Consider the following 22,208-nt stretch of genomic DNA (forward strand, 5'->3'; position numbering starts at 1 on the left):
GGTAGTTTGAATTTAATGCATTTCATATCATTAAAGTTAACATTTCATGTATTACATTTTCTTTTAGAATACACTTGCATACATCCATATCCATATAGATATATGCACACACACACACAAAATCCCATTATGCAGATCAATTTACATGATCACAATGTTCATATCCATAAAGCAGTGAACTTCCCAAATCAGATGCATGCATAAAAGCATTGATGCATAAAATTTCCATCTTGCAAGTACAGAGAAAGTTCTAGTAGGCATTTAGTGCCATGACAGGTCACTTAGGTTACAGCTAGCTATATAGGACATGCTAATAAGATTTAACCTTCTTTGTCTATTGCTGAAGAGGGGGAAAGAAGGGAGGGGTGATACTTTCTTATCTTTGAAGATATCAAAGAAAATTAAAAACAACCACTTTCTCTATGATCCCTGTGGCTGAATGTTTCCCTGTGGCTGAATCTTTTTGAGCTACATAAATGAGGTATACAGTAAAATAATATATATTTTTAGGGGGACAGCATGAAGTCTTAATCCAGTCTCTATGGATCATACTATAAGTGACATTGATAAAACAGAATTTTATGGAGTATTTGTACAGAATTATTTCCATCTCCATACTTGATATGACTTTTCATTTAAAGTAAGCACCATTGAGATTAATATTTAAAATCGAAAGCTAAAAACCCAAAGAGCCATATGACAACACTTAAGTGAAAATTTATTAGACCTGTCATTTCTGTTAATTATTGTCATTTCAGCTAATTACTAGCCACTTCTTTTGGTTATTAGATGTGTTGTTTTCTTTTCTAAGCTGCCGTGTAACACGATCTCTGATTCTGCTTTCATTACATATTTTCTAGCAATGGGTCAGGGGCCAGCCCAATGGACTTATACTCCAGAAGAATAATTCAGAATTGTTGCTAAAAGACAGAATGATTAGTGAAGAAATTCTAATAATTCTTGCCCTTTTTGCTTGCAAGGTTGAAACTGAAGGAGGTGCAATTTTGTTATAAACAGGACAACAAAAGCAAGAGGGGTTGTGAATGGGCTTGAGACAATCTCTGAGTGGTTTACCTATAGCTGAACTAAACTCCAGAAACCTCTTCAACTCAGCAACATTCACTTCCCCATGGCCTTATAATCTATATTGGACAATAAACTGGGAGGGGTCAGCTAAAAGGGAGCTTAGCAAGGCCAGCCCGAGACTGATTTATAATAAAAAATTATGTGTGTTTGAAACGTTATCAGTGGATGTTGGGAGAATTGTGAGTATGTGTGCATGCATGTATTTATTTTTCCCTTTGGGGGTCATAACTGTAATCTTATCATGGTAATGGAGAGATTAATAAAGAAATTGCAACAATGAAATGAAATCCAGGTGTCATAAGAAAGAAAACAGGGAAATGGAGACACTGTATTTAAAGGAAATGTCAGTAAACTTAAGCATCCTTAAACAAGCCATATGGACAATTGATTTTGGTATTATCAGAGTTTGGGAATCGTAGCACAGTTGACATAAATAAGGGAGGCTGTGCTAATTATGAAGAGTATCCATGGCAAATTTATGGTATAGGGATACAGACCCTCTCATTGCATTTTAGTTTTGTACATAATTAAAACAAAATGGAAAATTGAAAGATTATTTTGGAATCAATTCAGGAGACATAGCCAAATTTATCAAATAAATTATTTTACTTTGGAGGTTTTTCTCCAGGATAATCCAAACACTCTGTTATTCAATTTAATTTACCACTTTAAACTCAGAAATCCACCCTTTCCCATAAAGCCTGAATTTGAGTGTACAGTTCAGTCATTTCAAACAGACATCCATGTTAATATGATATCATCGATTTCCCCTCCATAAACTGTGCTGCCATTCCACATCCTTTTGAAATGTCCATTCAGTGTGAGTGAGGTGACAGCATTTTGGTCAAGAATATCAAGAATACTATTGCTTGTCAGAGTTCAGGAGCATCTGCCATAAAAAGAGGGAAAGAAGGACAAGGGAGTGTCTAAGATCAGACACAGTCTAAGAAAAACTTGGATGTTTTAAACACATGCAATGCATTTTCAGGCTTTATTAGGTGCTTATTAAGGGGCAGTGACTCTAAGATAAAGATTAAAGTCCCTTAGTCTGAGGAACATATTCAGTCATTCATTGGGCAAAAATCAAATGCTTCAAAAAGTGTCTGTCTCACTAAATATCTTTTGCCTAGAGCTGTCAGCAGCTGAAATGTCTTATAGATGACTGAAATAACAAAAAGACTATTGGTCATTAAATAGTTAAACTTGATTTACAATGGATATCCCTAGACTGTCAGAATTCAGCTTCTGAGATTTGGACACACACTGTCATCTTGCACATTCTTCAAGTTTAGGAACCCAAGAACAGTCCTTTTAGAACACGATTCTTAGGGATAGGAACAAATTAATCAAATAGTGTAAGAGCTTTTGAAGGCAGGAACAGAATGTAATTGCTACAAAACAAGGAGACATGGATAACTTCAGAGGGCAAAATATTGAATGTAAGTAGAGGCAGATTGTTCTTGGGAAGGAAACCAGAGTAAAGGGAATAATACTTTATATATACATATATATGTGTGTGTGTATATATATATGTACATATTATAGAAGACACAGACTACTAAAGTAATAATAAAAACAACAGTTTACACGTGGGTTACAGGTTAGCATGGTCATGATAATGCACAAATTTTCTGTTCTGTCCAACGTAGACAAAACAGAAAGGGAACCTAATTGTTAGACACTATCTAGACCTCCTTTCCAAACTGTCTTAAGAAAACAGAATAAATATCTTGGCTAAAATAAGAGAAAATCCTCTCTATGTGAAAATAGCCACCGGGCACAATTGAGTTGTTTGTTACCTGTGCAAAGATCACCCCTCAAGCCTGAGAACTTTGTTTCTATCTTCCTACCAAAAACCTGCAATAGGGCTACAGGTATTTGCCTGAAGCAAGTCTGGGACAAATTGGAAAGGGAATAGAAAAATAACTTACTGCACGTGGATGTGCATGTGTGCTTCCCCACAATCAATCACATTTTCTCTGACATTGCTTCATTTATGGATTATTGCAAAAACACAGGAAGAATGTGCAAAGATAATGTTGTAAAACCATCAGAAAGAAATTGGTGGGAGGAACCCATTTCTCACTGTTTTCCCAAGCACCTCTGTACTCAGAATACCAGCATTGTTTAAACCTCCATTCTATATAAGAAAGCTAATCAAATGACACTCAGGAAAATTGACTTGGGTTTTCAATCTAGTTTCAGATCTCTAGTGTACTTATTTCAAATGGCATTTGTTATTCTCTGCATATCCTTAGGAACATGCCCTGTCAAGAAATGCCATACAACTTCAAACCATGTTTTTTCCCACCTCTATAACTTTTTATGTATTCCCTTTTTACATTTTATTACAGCATAACATCTAAAAATGAAATAAAGATTATAGGCAATGCTTCAGGACCTAGAGTTCTATGCCTTGCCCTGAATATAAAACTGTGTTGATAGGAACCACTGTTATACCTCTGTAAATTGCTCAAATATCCCCACTGACCATCACTGTAATTATTTCTGCTTGGAAATGAAAGGTTTGTTTGGGAGAGAGGTCTTTTTTTTTTTTACATCTATTTTTTCTTCCATTCACGCAAACCACACATTTCCCCTTGCTGGTTGATTCTGGAGATTAAATCTGTATTTATTTATAATACTTATCTCTGGAAGAAGGGGATAATCAAACAGAAATGAAGAGTAAAACAGGCAATCAATTTTTGTAACTTTTAAACATTAATAGTATTAGAATTTGTCCTCAACTGTCATGATTTTAATGAAATCAAAGTAGTTAGGGTGATTCTTCTCTCTGAAATTGTGCAATTTGTGCTATATGGGGAAAGAAGAGGAAAAAGAGGTGGAGGGAGAGAGGAGGGAGAAAAAGGATTTCAAAGCAGAAATGAATTTTCTAGAGATAAGACAACTTCATCTAGAAACCTTTGTCTTAATACAAAAGTTTCTGTAGTCAACTAACCTTAAAGACATTGAGTTTGTGAGAATTTTAAGGGAAAATGCCCTTTGCTTATTTTCTGTAGGCTTGAAGTGTTTATGTCGTATCTTCATTCTTTGCCTCTGCTCCAAATTTTAATATTTTTCCCCTCTGACTTAATTTAAGATAAGATTGATCCTCCTTTTACCTGAACACCATTTTTTTTTCTTTCTGAACATACACCAGGAGTTGACTTTTCATACATTTTATGGAAGATGACAAACATTTAAATATGGGGAGATGGTCCAGTAGGGTGCGTGGGGTAGAGGCAGTGATATATATGGGGGGAGAAGATAGAAAGAGTTCTGACACTACCAGTTACCAGCTACTTTTATTTCCTCATCTGTCTATTTTAGGGACAGACTTAGCCAACTCTAAGGACTATTTGGTATATCAAGATGAGGCAGAAGTCTCTCCTCACTTAGTAAGAAGGTATACAAGAGGTATTAGGGGAAATAGTTTTAATTAATGACAAGACAAAATCATAGCAAACAAGAAATCAAGGCAAGGGGAAAAGTAGAAGAAATTTAGAGGGTATCAAAAATTGATTTATTTATAAGGCAGGATAATTTTGGCTGCAACTGTGGTTGCATAGACTGTTCATTCATATACTTTTCCCAAAGACTCAGAGGTAAGGACTTTTTTTTTTTTTTTGGCCATTCTATTTTTCTACCTTTCTTTCTAATATTGTTTCCTACTTTATCTCCTTCCATCTCTCTTTTCTCTTCCCTTTGCTTTCCCTCCTTTTCTTTTTTTTCTTTTTATTTATCTAAATTGGATGTAATGAGATTTATAAGAGAGCAGTGACCTCAGTACATATTTCCTGGAAAGAAGATCCCTTTAAATATGGAAGTCCCAGGCTAATTGAGACTCAGTCTGCAGTATCCTAAGATGCTGTCTCCAGCATCCAAATCTCAGGGGAGAGGAGGATCATTCTTGTTATTTAAAGAAAATACAAATGGATAGTCTCTGTGATCCTAGAGGATGTGTATGCCCTGGAACTAAGAATACATAGATTTCTTCTATTAGTATAGTGCCCAAAGAAACCCTATACCTTGCATATATATCATACTTTGATGTGTGATCTCTTAGTCTTTTAAGCCATGTCTACAGATGCTATGTTACTTAGTAAGGACAAAAAAAAAAGGCATGAGCATATTTTAGGATAATTGAATTTAGATGCCATTGTGCTCCATTTAAAGATGAAGATACCAAGGCAAAAATGCTGAAAGTCACATATTTAACTGAATACAGACTGATAGTTTTTTCCTGTATAACAGAATGAGGACCACTACAGTTATGCTAGTAGACTTGCTCTCACTGGATACACACTTCAACTGAAACCGCTAATAGATGTCTATGGGACATCACTAATTACATGTTAAAGAGCCATAGACTAGTTAGTGGAACAGAATGTCCCAGTTTCATCTGGCAAAAGTCATGCAAAATCAACCTTGGTTTTTAGCAAACCCACAAATGTTAGCAATGACCAAAGCTCTAAAAGCATCCAAGATAAAAGACAAAGTGCTTGCTTGAAAGGGGGAAATAGGAAATAAGGAAATTGTTAGTGTGAAATTGAGAAAGAATGCATACCAGCACACTGGTTTCCCCATGCTTTAGCTGACTTCAGCTTTAAAAATCATTTTTGATATGCATAACACTGACTCTTGTTCATGTTAATTTGTTTAAACATTCATGAAGGGGAAGGTTTTTTAATACAAATGTGCCAATTTTTTTTTTTTTTTCAATTACAGACAATCTGGGATGTTTGCTGATCCATGAACAACTTGAATATTCAGTTGTGGAGAGTCTTACTACCTAGTAACAAGTTTTGTTTTATTTTATTTTATTTACTTATTTTATTTGCCTTCTCTGTTAAATGCCAAAATATGTAAGAAAAATAATGAGAAGCATTTTACCATTAGATCTCTTACAAATGGCTTGTTTTGAATAAGGCAGAGGTTTGACTGAACCTTTGTCAGTTTGAAAAAGAAAACAATTGTGTATGGGCCAGAGGCAGTGGAGGAAATGATTCTGTGTGCTGACAAAATCAGTGAGGATGCAGCAAGATGGGCAACAATGCTGTTTAAGTTCATTTTATGATCCACAAAGTTGAGGGAAGTTGGGTCAGAGACTTCAGGGAAGGGGACATTCAACTTACCAAAATCAGTCTTAGAGGTGGAGATCAAAGAAAGGTCAATGGAGAAAGTAGAGTCTCTGTGATGTCTGGCCCATTTCCATTTTTCTCATCTTTGCTCAGCCCCAACAATGTCTAGCAAATAGTAGAAGCTCTATAGATAATTTTTGCATGAATAAATGAATGAATGAACACAGACTGTGTGCAATAGAAGCAGGTCTAAGCAGACTAGCATTTACAAGCAAGATGCAAATAACCTGTCCTCAATTAGGGAGAGTGAGGCTTATGAATAGGATATTTTTCTAAAAAGTAAGTAAGTTTTATGCTAAGGGAACTAAAGTATAATGTAAGGATTTCATTCAATCAGGTTTTAAGGATTCAGTTCTTATGGGTAGGAAGGGTCAGGAAACAGGCCTACTTAGTTGTGAGCTCCTGAGCCCATTAACTACTGATGTTAGGCTTCATAGAGTCCTTCAGGTGAAAAACTGGATGGATATTTTTTCTAAAACAGAAGTGGGACATTGACCCCAGTGTGGAACCCAAAGTCTGTGTCTTTGAGTTATTAAAATGTATAGGTAGATGTGTTTGTAAGCAGTGTGTAAATGGAATCTTAAGAAACATTAAAAAAGAAGGAAACTTTATTGTTATGTTTTTATGGAAGAAGGTTAAATTCCCACATTTTCCATCTTGGCTGTTCCTCTAGATCATTAGCTCCATAATATACTCATTATTTTTGTGGCCACATTTTCTAAACCCAAAATTTAACTCGATGATCTGAAACAGATAATCAAAATATTTAAACCAGAGTAGACCTACATGGACTCTTCATTTCTGGATATCTCTTCCTCAATTTTCAGTGAAACCAGTTGCTGCAAATAAAGTAGATACAATGCAATAGTTCAGTATTTTTTTTTTAATTAACTTCTTAAAAGTCAATTTTGACAAATAACAGATTACTCTCTACAGAAAAGTCCTCCATTCCAATTACCAATAAATTTTATTTCAAGGGTAGGCTAAATTCCTCCATATTTTATCTTGAAATATTTATTAAAATACCCATCTTTACTAGTTTTTTTTTTTTTTTTAAAGAAGTTATCTTTTAAAGAATGAAAAAAAAAATGGAAAGTCATAATCCCAGGTCAGCATAGATGGTAAATAGTAGTTACCTGTGGGATCTGCCATTACAAAGTTAGAAATGATGTTTAACAATGAAATAACATGAGCAGTGAACAGTAATGGTTCCTGATTTATAACAGGTAAACAGTCATCCATTCTATTTAAAAGACTGATCTTGTTAAAAATGATGTTAAATTGTACTGCTAGCCTGACCAAGGAAATTAATTGAAGCTTATTGTTTAGTCTCAGTTGAAGCTGTGTTCATTGGAGCACTTGTATTCAGAGGAGATGGTTGGGGACCAATAAAGATAAGGAAGAGAAATGTAAATGTTAATCAGGTGGGGTGGGTCATCATGACATCTACCTTCTTATTCAAACAAGTTTGACTTTCATTTATTTTGGATGAGAAAACTTTGCATGATATCTCTCTTCCTTAAAAACACTCTTCTCTTTCCAATATAAAATTTTTCATTTAGAGAAAAGAGTGCAGAGATTTATATTTGGGAGAGTTCTTAATATTCTTTATAAACATAGACCTAACTTGGCGACTCCTAAAGACTTATTTCAGGTTTATCAGTCTTTAGCTCAAATATTGTCAGACTTAACAAATAAGACTGAGAAGCCTTGTTGGGTGAACCTATCTTCTTTTTAGGGTGAAAATGACACTGGGACTTAAGTCAACATGTTCTTCCTACATTTTCAGCAACTCTTCTGGGGAAACTCTCCAGACTAAGCCAGGCTTCTTTTGTCTTCTCTTGTCTTCTCTGCCTCTCTGCTCAAATTACTGAATAGTCACTGACAAAGCCTGTTGCTATAGTGTGTAGGGTTACCAACAAACCATGTTCCTAACTGGAACTTCAGTTCTCTACCAATCCTTTTGATAGCATTTCTCATTTATCTCAGCAGTTTTCCTAAAAGAACATCATCCTCACAAGTACTCAAACTACCAAACCTTACTTTAATTTCCATCATCAAAAAATCTTATACTTCAGAAAGAAAATCCAGGCAGTTATTGATAATACCCATCAGCTTCCTGCCTTCACATCTGTGAATACAGCTCAGTAGCAAGTTCTTCCCTGCCGCTTCTTGGTTTCAGAGAATAAAATATCTTTATATTCTATTGCAGATGTTTGTATTATAATATTTCTAGATGCAATAACAGAAACACAACTAAAAGAAGAATAGAAACATATTTCATTGTCTTCAGTTCAGTTCAGTCGTTCAGTCATGTCCAACTCTTTGCGACCACATGAATTGCAGCACGCCAGGCCTCCCTGTCTATCACCAACTCCGGGAATTCACTCAGACTCGCTTCCATTGAGTCAGTGATGACATCCAGCCATCTCATCCTCGGTTGTCCCCTTCTCCTCCTGCCCCCAATACCTCTCAGCATCAAAGTATTTTTCAATGAGTCAACTTTTCGCATGAGGTGGCCAAAGTACTCAAGTTTCAGCTTTAGCATCATTCCTTCCAAAGAAATACCAAAACTGATCTCCTTCAGAATGGACTGGTTGGATCTCCTTGCAGTCCAAGGGACTCTCAAGAGTCTTCTCCAACACCACAGTTCAAAAGAATCAATTTCTCAGCGCTCAGCCTTCTTGACAGTCCAACTCTCACATCCATACATGACTACTGGAAAAACCATAGCCTTGACTAGACGGACCTTAGTCAGCAAAGTAATGTCTCTGCTTTTGAATATACTATCTAGGTTGGTCATAACTTTCTTCCAAGGAGTAAGCATCTTTTAATTTCATGGCTGCAATCACCATCTGCAGTGCTTTAGGAGCCCCAAAAAATAAAGTCAGCCACTGTTTCCACTGTTTCCCCATCTATTTCCCATGAAGTGATGGGACAATATGCCATGATCTTTGTATTCTGGATGTTGAAGTTTAAGCCAACTTTTTCACTCTCCTCTTTCACTTCATCAAGAGGCTTTTTAGTTCCTCTTCACTTTCTGCCATAAGGGTGGTGTCATCTGCATATCTGAGGTTATTGAGATTTCTCCTGGCAATCTTGATTCCAGCTTGTGTTTCTTCCAGTCCAGCGTTTCTCATGATATACCTGAGGAGCGGTGGCTGCACAGGCGCAGGAGGGCCTAGAGGAGCTATCCCAAGTTGAAGGTCAGGAACCACAGCGGTAAGGAGATACCCCTCGTCCAAGGTAAGGAGCAGCGGCTGTGCTTTGCTGGAGCAGCCATGAAGAGATACCCCACGCCCAAGGAAAGAGAAACCCAAGTAAGATGGTAGGTGTTGCAAGAGGGCATCAGAGGGCAGACACACTGAAACCATACTCACAGAAAACTAGTCAATCTAATCACACTAGGACCACAGCCTTGTCTAACTCAATGAAACCAAACCATACCTGTGGGGCAACCCAAGACAGGTTGGTCATGGTGGAGAAGTCTGACAGAATGTGGTCCGCTGGAGAAGGGAACGGCAAGCCACTTCAGTGTTCTTGCCTTGAGAACCCCATGAACAGTAGGAAAAGGCAAAATGATAGGATACCAAAAGAGAAACTCCCCAGGTCATTAGGTGCCCAATATGCTACTGGAGATCAGCGGAGAAATAACTCCAGAAAGAATGAAGGGATGGAGCCAAAGCAAAAACAGTCGCCAGCTGTGGATGTGACTGGTGATAGAAGCAAGGTCCAATGCTGTAAAGGGCAATATTGCATAGGAACCCGGAATGTCAGGTCCATGATTCAAGGCAAATTGGAAGTGGTCAAACAAGAGATGGCAAGAGTGAATGTCGACATTCTAGGAATCAGCAAACTAAAATGGACTGGAATGGGTGAATTTAACTCAGATGACCATTATATCTACTACTGCAGGCAGGAATCCCTGAGAAGAAATGGAGTAGCCATCATGGTCAACAAAAGAGTCCGAAATGCACTACTTGGATGCAATCTCAAAAACGACAGAATGATCTCTGTTCGTCTCCAAGGGAAACCATTCAATATCAAAGTTATCCAAGTCTATGCCCAACCAGTAACGCTGAAGAAACCGAAGTTGAATGATTTTATGAAGGCCTGCAAGATCTTTTATAACTAATACCCAAAAAAGATGTCCTTTTCACTATGGGGGACTGGAAGGCAAAAGTAGGAAGTCAAGAAACAGCTGAAGTAACAGGCAAATTTGGCCTTGGAATGTGGAATGAAGCAAGGCAAAGAATAAGAGAGTTTTGCCAAGATAATTCACTGCTCATAGCAAACATCCTCTTCCAACAACACAAGAGAAGACTCTACACATGGACATCACCAGATGGTCAACACCGAAATCAGATTGATTATGTTATTTGCAGCCAAAGATGGAGAAGCTCTATACAGTCAACAAAAACAAGACCAGGAGCTGACTGTGGCTCAGATCATGAACTCCTTATTGCCAAATTCAGACTTAAATTGGAGAAAGCAAGAAAAACCGCTAGATCATTCACGTATGACCTAAATTAAATCCCTTATGATTATACAGTGGAAGTGAGAAATAGATTTAAGGGTCTAGATCTTTTTGATAGAGTGCCTGAGGAACAATGGAATGAGGTTTATGACACTGTACAGCAGACAGGGATCAAGACCATCCCCATGGAAACGAAATGCAAAAAAGCAAAATGGATGTCTGAGGAGGCCTTACAAATAGCTGTGAAAAGAAGAAAGGTGAAAAGCAAAGGAGAAAAGGAAAGATATACGCATCTGAATGCAGAGTTCCAAAGAATAGCAAGAAGAGACAAGAAAGCCTTCTTTGCGATCAATGCAAAGAAATAGACGAAAACAACAGAATGGGAAAGACTAGAGATTTCTTCAAGAAAATTAGAGATACCAAGGGAACATTTCATGCAAAGATATGCTCGATAAAGGACAGAAATGGTATGGACCTAACAGAAGCAGAAGGTATTAAGAAGAGGTGGCAAGAATACACAGAAGAACTGTACAAAAAATATCTTCACGACCCAGGTAATCATGATGGTGTGATCACTCACGTAGAGCCAGACATCTTTGAATGTGAAGTCAAGTGGGCCTTAGAAAGTATCAATATGAACAAAGTTAGTGCAGGTGATGGCATTCCAGTTGAACTGCTTCAAACCCTGAAAGATAATGCTGTTAAAGTGCTGCACTCAATATGCCAGCAAGTTTGGAAAACTCAGCAGTGGCCACAGGACTAGAAAAGGTCAGTTTTCATTCTAATTCCAAAGAAAGGCAATGTCAAAGAATGCTCAAACTACCACACAATTGCACTCATCTCACATGCTAGTAAAGTAATGCTCAAATTTCTCCAAGCCAGGCTTCAGTAATTCGTGAACAGTGAACTCCCTGATGTTCAAGCTGGTTTTCGAAAAGGCAGAGCAACCAGAGATCAAATTGCCAACATCCACTGAATCATGGAAAAAGCAAGAGAGTTCCAGAAAAAAAATCTATTTCTGCTTTTTTGACTATGCCAAAGCCTTTGACTGTGTGGATCACAATAAACTCTTGAAAATTCTGAAAGAGTTGGGAATACCAGACCACCTGACCTGCCTCTTGAGAAATCTGTATGCAGGTCAGGAAGCAACAGTTAGAACTGGACATGGAACACCAGACTGGTTCCAAATAGGAAAGGAGTATGTCAAGGCTGTATATTGTTGCCCTGTTTATTTAACTTCTATGCAGAGTACATCATGAGAAACACTGGACTGGAAGAAACACAAGCTGGAATCAAGATTGCCTGGAGAAATATCAATAACCTCATGTATGCAGATGATACCACCCTTATGGCACAAAGTGAAGAGGAGCTAAAAAGTCTCTTGATGAAAGTGAAAGAGAACAGTGAAAAAGCTGGCTTAAAGCTCAACATTCAGAAAACGAAGATCATGGCATCTGGTCCCATCACTTCATGGGAAATAGATGGGGAAACATTAGAAACAGTGTCAGACTTTATTTTGGGGGGTCCAAAATCACTGCAGATGGTGATTGCAGCCATGATTAAAAGATGCTTACTCCCTGGAAGATAAGTTACGAACAACCTAGATAGTATATTCAAAAGCAGAAACATTACTTTGCAACTAAGGTCTGTCTACTCAAGGCTATGGTTTTTCCTGTGGTCATGTATGGATGTGAGAGTTGGACTGTGAAGAAGGCTGAGCGCTGAAGAATTGATGCATTTGAACTGTGGTGTTGGAGAAGACTCTTGAGGGTCCTTTGGGCTGCAAGGAGATCCAACCACTCCATTCTGAAGGACATCAACCCTGGGATTTCTTTGGAAGGAATGAAGCTAAAGCTGAAACTCCAGTACTTTGGACACCTCATGCAAAGAGTCGACTCATTGGAAAAGACTCTGATGCTGGGAGAGATTGGGGGCAGGAGGACAAGGGGACGACAGAGGATGAGATGGCTGGATGGCATTATGGACTCGATGAACGTGAGTCTGAGTGAACTGCGGGAGATGGTGATGGACAGGGAGGCCTGGGGTGCTGCGATTCATGGGGTCGCAAAGAGTCAGACACGACTGAGCGACTGAACTGAACTGAACTGATTGACATTTTATTAAAGAGACAATAAGTAGGTTCAAAAGAAAAAATAATGTTTAAGTTTGCAGCTGAAGGAGGGGAAGTGAAAAGAGTAGAGTAAATTCAACAAAACTCATAAATTCTTGACTACAGTTGCTGAACTGATTTCTTAATTATTTATAGCACCTGACTGCTTCTAATACATGTTGGGAAATCTACCATTTAAATAGCCATTTGTCTGTTGGTCCAGAAATAGAAGATATGAGAACAAAAGTATCAGCTTGGAATTCAGGCATTCTACATTACTCTCATGCAGTGTTTTCCCGTGAGTTACACATTGCTGTAATCATAAAGGAATGATTTCAACACGATCCAGGGATGGCTCTCTGTTCATTCATCCCTGGGCTCTGCAGGCCTATAATGGCTTTTCAATGAAATTAGGAACCACTGGGAAATCGAAGAGGAATCTCACAGTGAACAACAGTCCATTAGGAATTGCTGGGAAATCGAAGAGGGACCTCACAGTGAACAATAGTCTCTTAGGAACCACTGGGAAATCTAAGAGGGGCCTCCCAGGGAACAGTAGCCCTGCTATAGGCAACCTTGAAGATAAATCAAGTTTGATGCTTAACTACTCTGAGAACATGTTTGCATAGGACTGCTGCATCAATGCCTTGGTTTTCCTTAATTCTTTGTATTTTGTGCTCTGATTCTGATATAACTTCATGTTTCCACTTCCTCTTGGCTTCTCCATTCAATTTTTCCCCCACTGTCCTTTTTTCCTCACATCGAGACTTGTTTGTTTTTCTTTCATTCTCTGCTTGACTTCTGTTATTGCTCTGCTTCATCTCTCCTGATTCCCTTTTACCTCAGGAGTTGGTTGGAGTGAGTACTTGTCCCTATCGGACACTACTAAACTTTTAGGGATCTTTTCCTTTCTAGCATGCACTTTACCTTCTGATAGTATCAGGGTAAACATAACAAGCAGAGTCTTTCTTTGGGCAAGTTTGACTATGTAGACAAAAAAATCTAGATAAATAACTCCCAACCTCCACTCACAAAAACTTTTTCTCCTTAGTAGTGTGTTTTCAGTCCTTAAATTTTTTATGCTCCTGCTTTAACACTTCACAAAGCCTCCATAAAAAAGTAATATCTTGTCTCTTTTGTTAAAGGGAATATCCTCCAAAACATCTATCTCTCAAGATGTGTTGAAATCCCAAGACGAATCATGTTTTACATTTTAAAAAAATGCTTTGCCATGTATTATCTTGTTAGATAATCCCCCAAATCCTGTGAAGTCGGCAGTAAGGCAAAACTGTTTCAGAGAAGTTGGGCAACAATGTAATAGGCTAATTAAGGGCAGAACCTAGATTTCATTCAGTCTTTACAGCAATGATACCTATGAGTTTGCAGTATAGTAATTTAATGTAAAATAAGCAGATTTAGAGACAGTGACTATACAATAAACATATATGATTTTCTTCCTCTTTATCTTAGAGAAGTACCATTTGCAATTACCCCCATGTAAACTGTAATTGCTTCCCTTGCATGACAGACACACCCTTATCACCACCACTCCAGCTGCATTTCTTTGTCCTTTAGTCCTTTTTACACAGATGCTTGACAAGGCATTAGTACTGACCCAAAAATGGGCTTTGGGTTTCATTTTTCCTTCCTTCCTTTCCCCCCTCATTTTCTCTCTTTCTACTTTCTTCAGTTTTTTTTTTTTTTTTTTTTTTTGCTCCTACTGGCACAATACTAAGAAGAGATAAGAAATCCTTGATTCTCTGCAGTCATTCTCCTTGCTTTTACTCTTTTTCCCCCTCTTGGTCCTCTAATATAATCCCAATTATTAAAAAAATACAATTCACTGTGTCTCACACTATAATTTATAATCTACTCAAGCATTTTCTTCACATTCTTAATATTTGTGGTGTCGAAGAGAATTACAGCTGGGAGGCTGACTGCAGGCCTCTGTGTAACAAGAAGGGAGAAGAGCATTGTTTCACAGGTAGATTTTCTGTCGTGTGGTGGGGTTTCATGATTTTTCTAGGCAATTTAGATATTTTCTTATGCATTTACAGTTAACGTTGCCAAAAGAAAAGAGAGACACACTATGATTCGTTTTGCTTTTCTTTCTTCACAGGAACAAGAACACAAATGTTTCCGTAGATCAGTTAAAGCATTCCCTATACATTTACAAAGATATCCAGCAGATGTTGCTTCCTGGGCAGTTTAGGTCCAAAGCACATCTCTGGATATTTGTGCTTGTTCTTTACCTTCGGTTCTACCTTTCCATAGCTCCTGATTTCTCCCTCTCAGCTCTCTTTCTGTTTCTGCCTTTCCCCTCTCTCATACCTCTCCCTCGATTTCTACACATGCATACATACACACACTCATACCCACATTACATCAAGGTGAACTTGAAAACAAATGAGGTCCATTTCTCTTCTTCAGAATTTAACAATAAATTGGTCTGTCTTGGGAACTCTGGTCTTTTATTTTCCAAAGACAAAATTTATGAATTGATCCAGTAAGAATTCAGACAGAGAAAGAGAAATAGGAAAAAGAAAAAAAAAAATCAATAGGATGATGTGTAGGAAAGGAAGTGAAGAGGAAGTAAAAACAAGGTAGATAGAAAAATTATTCCTTCTGAAGCTAACAGCAGGTGATGAGGTAAACTGGGTAAAAGGTAATTCCATTAACATTTAATATTAAGATATTTGATCAGACTCCCCTGGTGGTACAGTGGTTAAGAACAAATGGGTTCAATAACTGGTCTGGGAAGATGCCATATCCTGCAGGGTAACTAAGCGCCTACTTGGTGTCACAACTACTGAGCCTGTGCGCCTAAAGTTTGTGTTCCACAGCAAAAAAATCCACTGCAATGAGAAGCTCTTTCATCACAACTAAAGAGTAGCACTCACTTGCCAGAACTGGAGAAAGGCCTCATGCAGCAATGAAGAGCAATTAATTAATTAATTAATTATTAAAAGGAAGATCCCTTGTCAGATCCACAGCACACACATGCACACACATGCACACTATATTTTTAATACCCACCACCCTAGGAATATCTTCCCTATTCCTTCTTGGTCATTGCAAGCACACATGTACTCTATAGAGCTCCTTCTTGAATAACTCAGGGGTGGACCACAATCCATTCAGTTACCAACCATCCTCTTGCCCCCTTGCCTTACACTTGCTGAAAAATACATAGAGATACTTTAAGTTTTGAGAATGTCAAAGCTAATCATGATAGAAAGCCAGACAGATAACAACAATAATAATCCACAAGCAGTTGCAAACATTTTAGGATTTTATGTATGATCAATTCCTTTAGTGTGCATTTTTACAAAATTCTCTGAAATTTATCCATTCATGCAATTAAATGGGACTATAGGATAGCATTTTTATAAAATATGTCATTGTCCTAGTGGAATCATTTTTTATTTTCTCATAAATATTTCCTTAGTGCTGAGCTCCATAGTTCAGCTAAAAAATTAGCACATAATTTAGAAATTTGTTTTGTTTTATTTAATTTTTAAACCATTGTTATCATTTATCAGTTTCAAAGTCGTGGCTGACTTTGTGACTCAGTGAACTGCAGCACGCCAGGCTTCCCTGCACTTCATTATATCCCTGAGGTTGCTTAACACATGTCCATTGAGTCAGTGAAGCCATCCAACTATCTGACCCTCTGTTAACCTCTTCTCCTCTCACCCTCAGCATCAGGGTCTTTTTCAATGAGTTGGCTCATTGCATTAGGTGGCCAAAGTATTGGAGCTTCAGCTTCAGTATCAATACTTCCAACGAATGATCAGGGTTGATTTATTTTAGGATGAACTGATTTGATCTCCTTGCTGTCCAAGGGGCTCTCAAGAGTCTTCTCCAGAACCACATTTTAAGAGCATCAATACTTTGGCACTCATCCTTCTAATGGTCCAACTCTGACATCCATACATGAATATAGAAAAAAAAAAAAAAAAACATAGCTTTGACTATACGGATCTTTGTTAGCAAAGAAATGTATCTTCTTTTGAATACCCTACCCTATCTAGCTTTATCGTAACTGTTTTTCCAAGAAACAAGTGTCTTAATTTCATGGCTACAGTCACCCTCCTCATTGATTTTGGAGCCTAAGAAAATGAAATTTGACATTGTATCCATCAGATTGATTATATTATTTTCAGCCAAAGATGGAGAAGCTCTATACAGTCAACAAAAACAAGACCGGGAGCTGACTGTGGCTCAGATTATGAACCCTTATTACCAAATTCACATTGAAATTGAAGAAAGCAAGGAAAACCACTAGACCATTCACGTATGACCTAAATCAAATCCCTTATGATTATACAGTGGAAGTGAGAAATAGATTTAAAGGCCTACGCCTGATACATAGAGTGCCTGATTAACTATGGAATGAGGTTCATGACATTGTACAGGAGACAGGAATCCCCATGGAAAAGAAATGTAAAAAAGGCAAAATAGTTGTCTGGGGAGGTCTTACAAAAAGCTATGTAAAGAAGAGAGGCAAAAAGCCAAGGAGAAAAGGAAAAATATAAGCATCTGAATGCAGAGTTCCAGAGAATAGCAAGAAGGAATAAGAAAGCTTTCTTCAGTGATCACTGCAAAGACATAGAGAAAAAGAACAGAATGGGAAAGACTAGAGATCTCCTCAAGAAAATGAGAGGTACCAAGGAAACATTTCATGCAAAGATGGGTTCCATAAAGAACAGAAATGGTATGGACCTAACAGAAGCAGAAGATATTAAGAAGAGGTGGCAAAAATACACAGAAGAACTGTATAAAAAAGATCTTCATGGCCCAAATAATCACGATGCTGTGATCACTCATCTAGAGCCAGACATCCTGGAATGTGAAGTCAAGTGGGCCTTAGAAAGCATCACTACGAACAAAGATAGTGGAGGTGATGGAATTCCAGTTGAGTTGTTTCAAATCCTGAAAGCTGATGCTATGAAAGTGCTGCACTCAATATGCCAGCAAATTTGGAAAACTCAGCCGTGGCCACAGGACTGGAAATGGTCAGTTTTCATTTCAATCCCAAAGAAAGGCAATGCAAAAGAATGCTCAGACTACCACACAGTTGCACTCATCTCACATGCTAGTAAAGTCATGCTCAAAATTCTCCAAGCCAGGCTTCAGCAATACATTAACCGTAAACTTCCTGATGTTCAAGCTGGTTTGTGAAAAGGCAGAGGAACCAGAGATCAAATTGCCAACATCTGCTGGATCATCAAAAAAGCAAGAGAGTTCCACAAAAACATCTATTTCTGCTTTATTGACTATGGCAAAGCCTTTGACTTTGTGGGTCAAATAAACTGTGGAAAATTGTTCAAGAAATGGGAATACCAGACCACCTGACCTGCCTCTTGAGAAATCTGTATGCAGGTCAGGAAGCAACAGTTCGAACTGGACATGGAACAACAGACTGGTTTGAAATAGGAAAAGGAGTATGTCAAGGCTGTATATTGTCACCCTGCTTATTTAACTTATATGCAGGGTACATCATGAGAAACGCTGGACTGGAAAAAACACAAGTCAGAATCAAGATTGCTGGGAGAAATACCAATAACCTGAGATATGCAGATGACATCACCCGTATGGCAGAAAGTGAATAGCAACTGAAAAGCCTCTTGATGAATGTGAAAATTGAGAGTGAAAAAGTTGGCCTAAAGCTCAAGATTCAGAAAACGAAGATCATGGCATCCAGTCCTATCATTTCATGGGAAATAGATAGGAAAACAGTGGAAACAGTGTCAGACTTTATTTTTGGGGGCTCCAAAATCACGGCAGATGGTGATTGCAGCCATAAAATTAAAAGATGCTTACTCCTTGGAAGAAAATATATGACCCACATAGATAGTATATTCAAAGGCAGAATATTACTTTGCCAACAAAGGTCCGTCTAGTCAAGGCTATGGTTTTTCCTTTGGTCATGTATGGATGTGAGAGTTGGACTGTGAAGAAAGCTGAGCGCCGAAGAATTGATGCTCTTGAACTGTGGTGTTGGAGAAGACTCTTGTGAGTCCCTTGGACTGCAAGGAAATCCAACCACTCCATTCTGAAGATCAGCCTTGGGATTTCTTTGGGAGGAATGATGCTAAAGCTGAAGCTCCAGTACTTTGGCCACCTCATGCGAAGAGTTGACTCATTGGAAAAGACTCTGATGCTGGGAGGGATTGGGGGCAGGAGGAGAAGGGTACGGCTGAGGATGAGATGGCAGGATGGCATCAGTGACTCAATGGACGTGAGTCTGAGTGAACTCTGGGAGTTGGTGATGGACTGGGAGGCCTGGCGTGCTGTGATTCATGGGGTCACAAAGAGTCAAACTCGACTGAGCTACTGAACTGTACTGATCCACATTTTCAATATTTATTTTCAATGAAGTAATAGGACCTGATGCCATGATTTTTTTTTTTTTTTGAATCTTGAGTTTTAAGACAATTGTTTTTCACTCTCATCTTTCACTTCCATCAGGAGGCTCTTTAGATCCTTTTTACTTTCTACTATTAAGGTGGTATCAGCTTCATGTATGAGGTTATTGATATTTCTCTTGACAATATTGATTCCAGCTTGTGAGTCATCCAGCCCAGAATTTCCTATGATGTACTCTGCAAATAAGTTAAATAAGCAGTGTGCCAATATACAATCTTGATGTACTCCTTTCTCAATTTTGAACCAGTCCATTTTTCCATGTCTGGTTCTAGCTGTTTCTTCTTGTTCTGCATACAGATTTCTCAAGAGGCAGGTAATGTGGTCTGGTATTCCCATCTCTTTAATAACATTCCACAGTTTGTTGTGATACATACAGTAAAAGGTTTTAGCATAGTCAATAAAGCAGAAGTAGATGCCTTTTGGAATTACCTTGCTTTTTCTATGACCCAGAGTATGTTGGCAATTTAATCACCAGTTCCTCTGCCTTTTCCAAATCCAGCTTGTACATCTGGAAGGTTTAAGTTCAAGTACTGTTGAAACCTAACTTAAAAGATTTGAACATAATCTTACTCAGTTCAGTTCAGTTCAGTTGCTCAACCATGTCTGACTCTCTGTGACCACATGAGTCACAGCACGCCAGGCCTCCCTGTCTATCACCAACTCCCGGAGTTCACTCAGACTCATGTCCATTGAGTCAGTGATGCCATCCAGCCATCTCATCCTCGGTCGTCCCCTTCTCCTCCTGCCCCCAATCCCTCCCAGCATCAGAGTCTTTTCCAATGAGTCAACTCTTCGCATGAGGTGGCCAAAATACTGGAGTTTCAGCTTTAGCATCATTTCCTCCAAAGTAATCCCAGAACTGATCTCCTTCAGAATGGACTGGTTGGATCTCCTTGCAGTCCAAGGGATTCTCAAGAGTCTTCTCCAACATCAGTTAAAAAGCATTAATTCTTTGGCGCTCAGCTTTCTTCACAGTCCAACTGTCACATCCATACATGACCACTGGAAAAACCATAGCCTTGACTAAATGGACCTTTGTTGGGAAAGTAATGTCTCTGCTTTTCAATATGCTATCTATGTTGGTCATAACTTTTCTTCCAAGGAATAAGCGTCTTTAAATTTCCTGCCTGCAATCACCATCTGCAGTGATTTGGGAGCCCCCCAAAATAAAATCTGACACTGTTTCCCCATCTATTTCCCATGAAGTGAAGGGACCAGATGCCATGATCTTCGTTTTCTGAATGTTGAGCTTTAAGCCAACTTTTTCACTCTCCATTTTCACTTTCATCAAGAGGCTTTTGAGTTCCTCTTCACTTTCTGCCATAAGGGTGGTGTCATCTGCATATCTGAGGTTATTGATATTTCTCCTGGCAATCTTGATTCCAGCTTGTGCCTCTTCCAGCCCCGCATTTCTCATGATGCATATAAGTTAAATAAGCAGGGTGACAATATACAGCCTTGACGTACTCCTTTTCCTATTTGAAACCAGTCTGTTGTTTCACATCCAGTTGTGAAATTAGTGCATTTGTACGATAATTTGAACATTTTTTGGCATTGCCCTTCTTTGGGATTTGAATGAAAACTGACCTTTTTTGTACCTGCGTCCAGTGCTGAATTTTCCAAATTTTCTGGCATAATGAGTACAGTACCATCAACTTTTAAGATTTAAAATTGCTCAGCTGGAATTCCACCATCTCCACTAGCTTTGTTCTTAGTAATGCTTCCTAAGGCCCACTTGACTTCACACTTCAGGATGCCTGCCTCTAGATCAGTGACCACACCTTTATGGCTAGCTGGGTCAATAAGAACTGTTCTGAGTAGTTCTTATGTGTATTCTTGCCATTTTTACTTAATCTCTTCTGCTTGTCCTTGCCATTTTTGTCCTTTATTGTGCCTATATTTGTATGACATGTTCCCTTGGTGTCTCCAATTTTCATAAAGAGATCTCTAGTCTTTCCCATTCTATTTTTTTCCTCTATTTCTTTTCATTGTTCACTTAAGAAGACTTTCTTATCTATCCTTGTTATTCTCTGGAATTCTGCATTCAGTTGGGTATATATTTCCCTTTCTCCTTTACCTTTATATTCTTTTCTTTTCTAAGCTATTTTAAGGCCACCTCAGGCAACCACTTTGCCTTCTTGCTTCTGTCTTTCTTGGGGATGGTTTTGGAGACCACCTCTTGTACAATGTTACAAACTTCCATCCATAGTTCTTCAGATAGTATGTCTACCAAATCTAGTCCTTTGAATTTATTCATCACCTGTAAAATATAATCATGATGGATTTGATTTAGGTCATACCTGAATGGCCTATTGTTTTCCTATTTTTCTTCAATTTAAGCCTGAGTTTTGAAATAAGGAGCTGATGACCTGAGCTATAGTCAGCTCTAGGTCTTATTGACTGTATAGAGCTTCTCCATCTTTGGCTGCAAAGAATATAATCAATCTTGTTTCAGTACTGGCCATCTGGTAATGTTTATCTATATAGTCATCTCTTGTGTTGTTGGAAGAGGAAGTTTGCTATGACCAGCACATTCTCTTGGAAAAATTCTGTTAACCTTTGCCCTGCTTCATTTTGTACCCCAAGAACAAACTTGCCTGTTACTCCATGTATCTCTTGATTTCCTACATTTGCATTCTAGTCCCTTATGATGACAAAGGAAATATTTTTTGGTGTTAGTTCTAGAATATCTTATTGGTGTTCATAGAATCTTTCAACTTCAGCTTCTTTGACATTAGTGGTTGGGCCATAAACTTGGATTACTGTGATGTTGACTGGTTTGCTTTGGAAATGTACTGAGATCTTTCTGTCATTTTTGAGACTGAAATCAAGTATTGCATTTTGGATTCTCATGTTGACTATGAGAGCTACTCCATATCTTCTAAGGGAAACTAGCCCACAGTAGTAGATATAATGGTTATCCAAATTAAATTTACCCATTCCAGTCCATTCTAGTTCACTG

Source organism: Capricornis sumatraensis, chromosome 21, assembly GCF_032405125.1.
Source record: "Capricornis sumatraensis isolate serow.1 chromosome 21, serow.2, whole genome shotgun sequence".
Taxonomy (NCBI): Eukaryota; Metazoa; Chordata; class Mammalia; order Artiodactyla; family Bovidae; genus Capricornis; species Capricornis sumatraensis.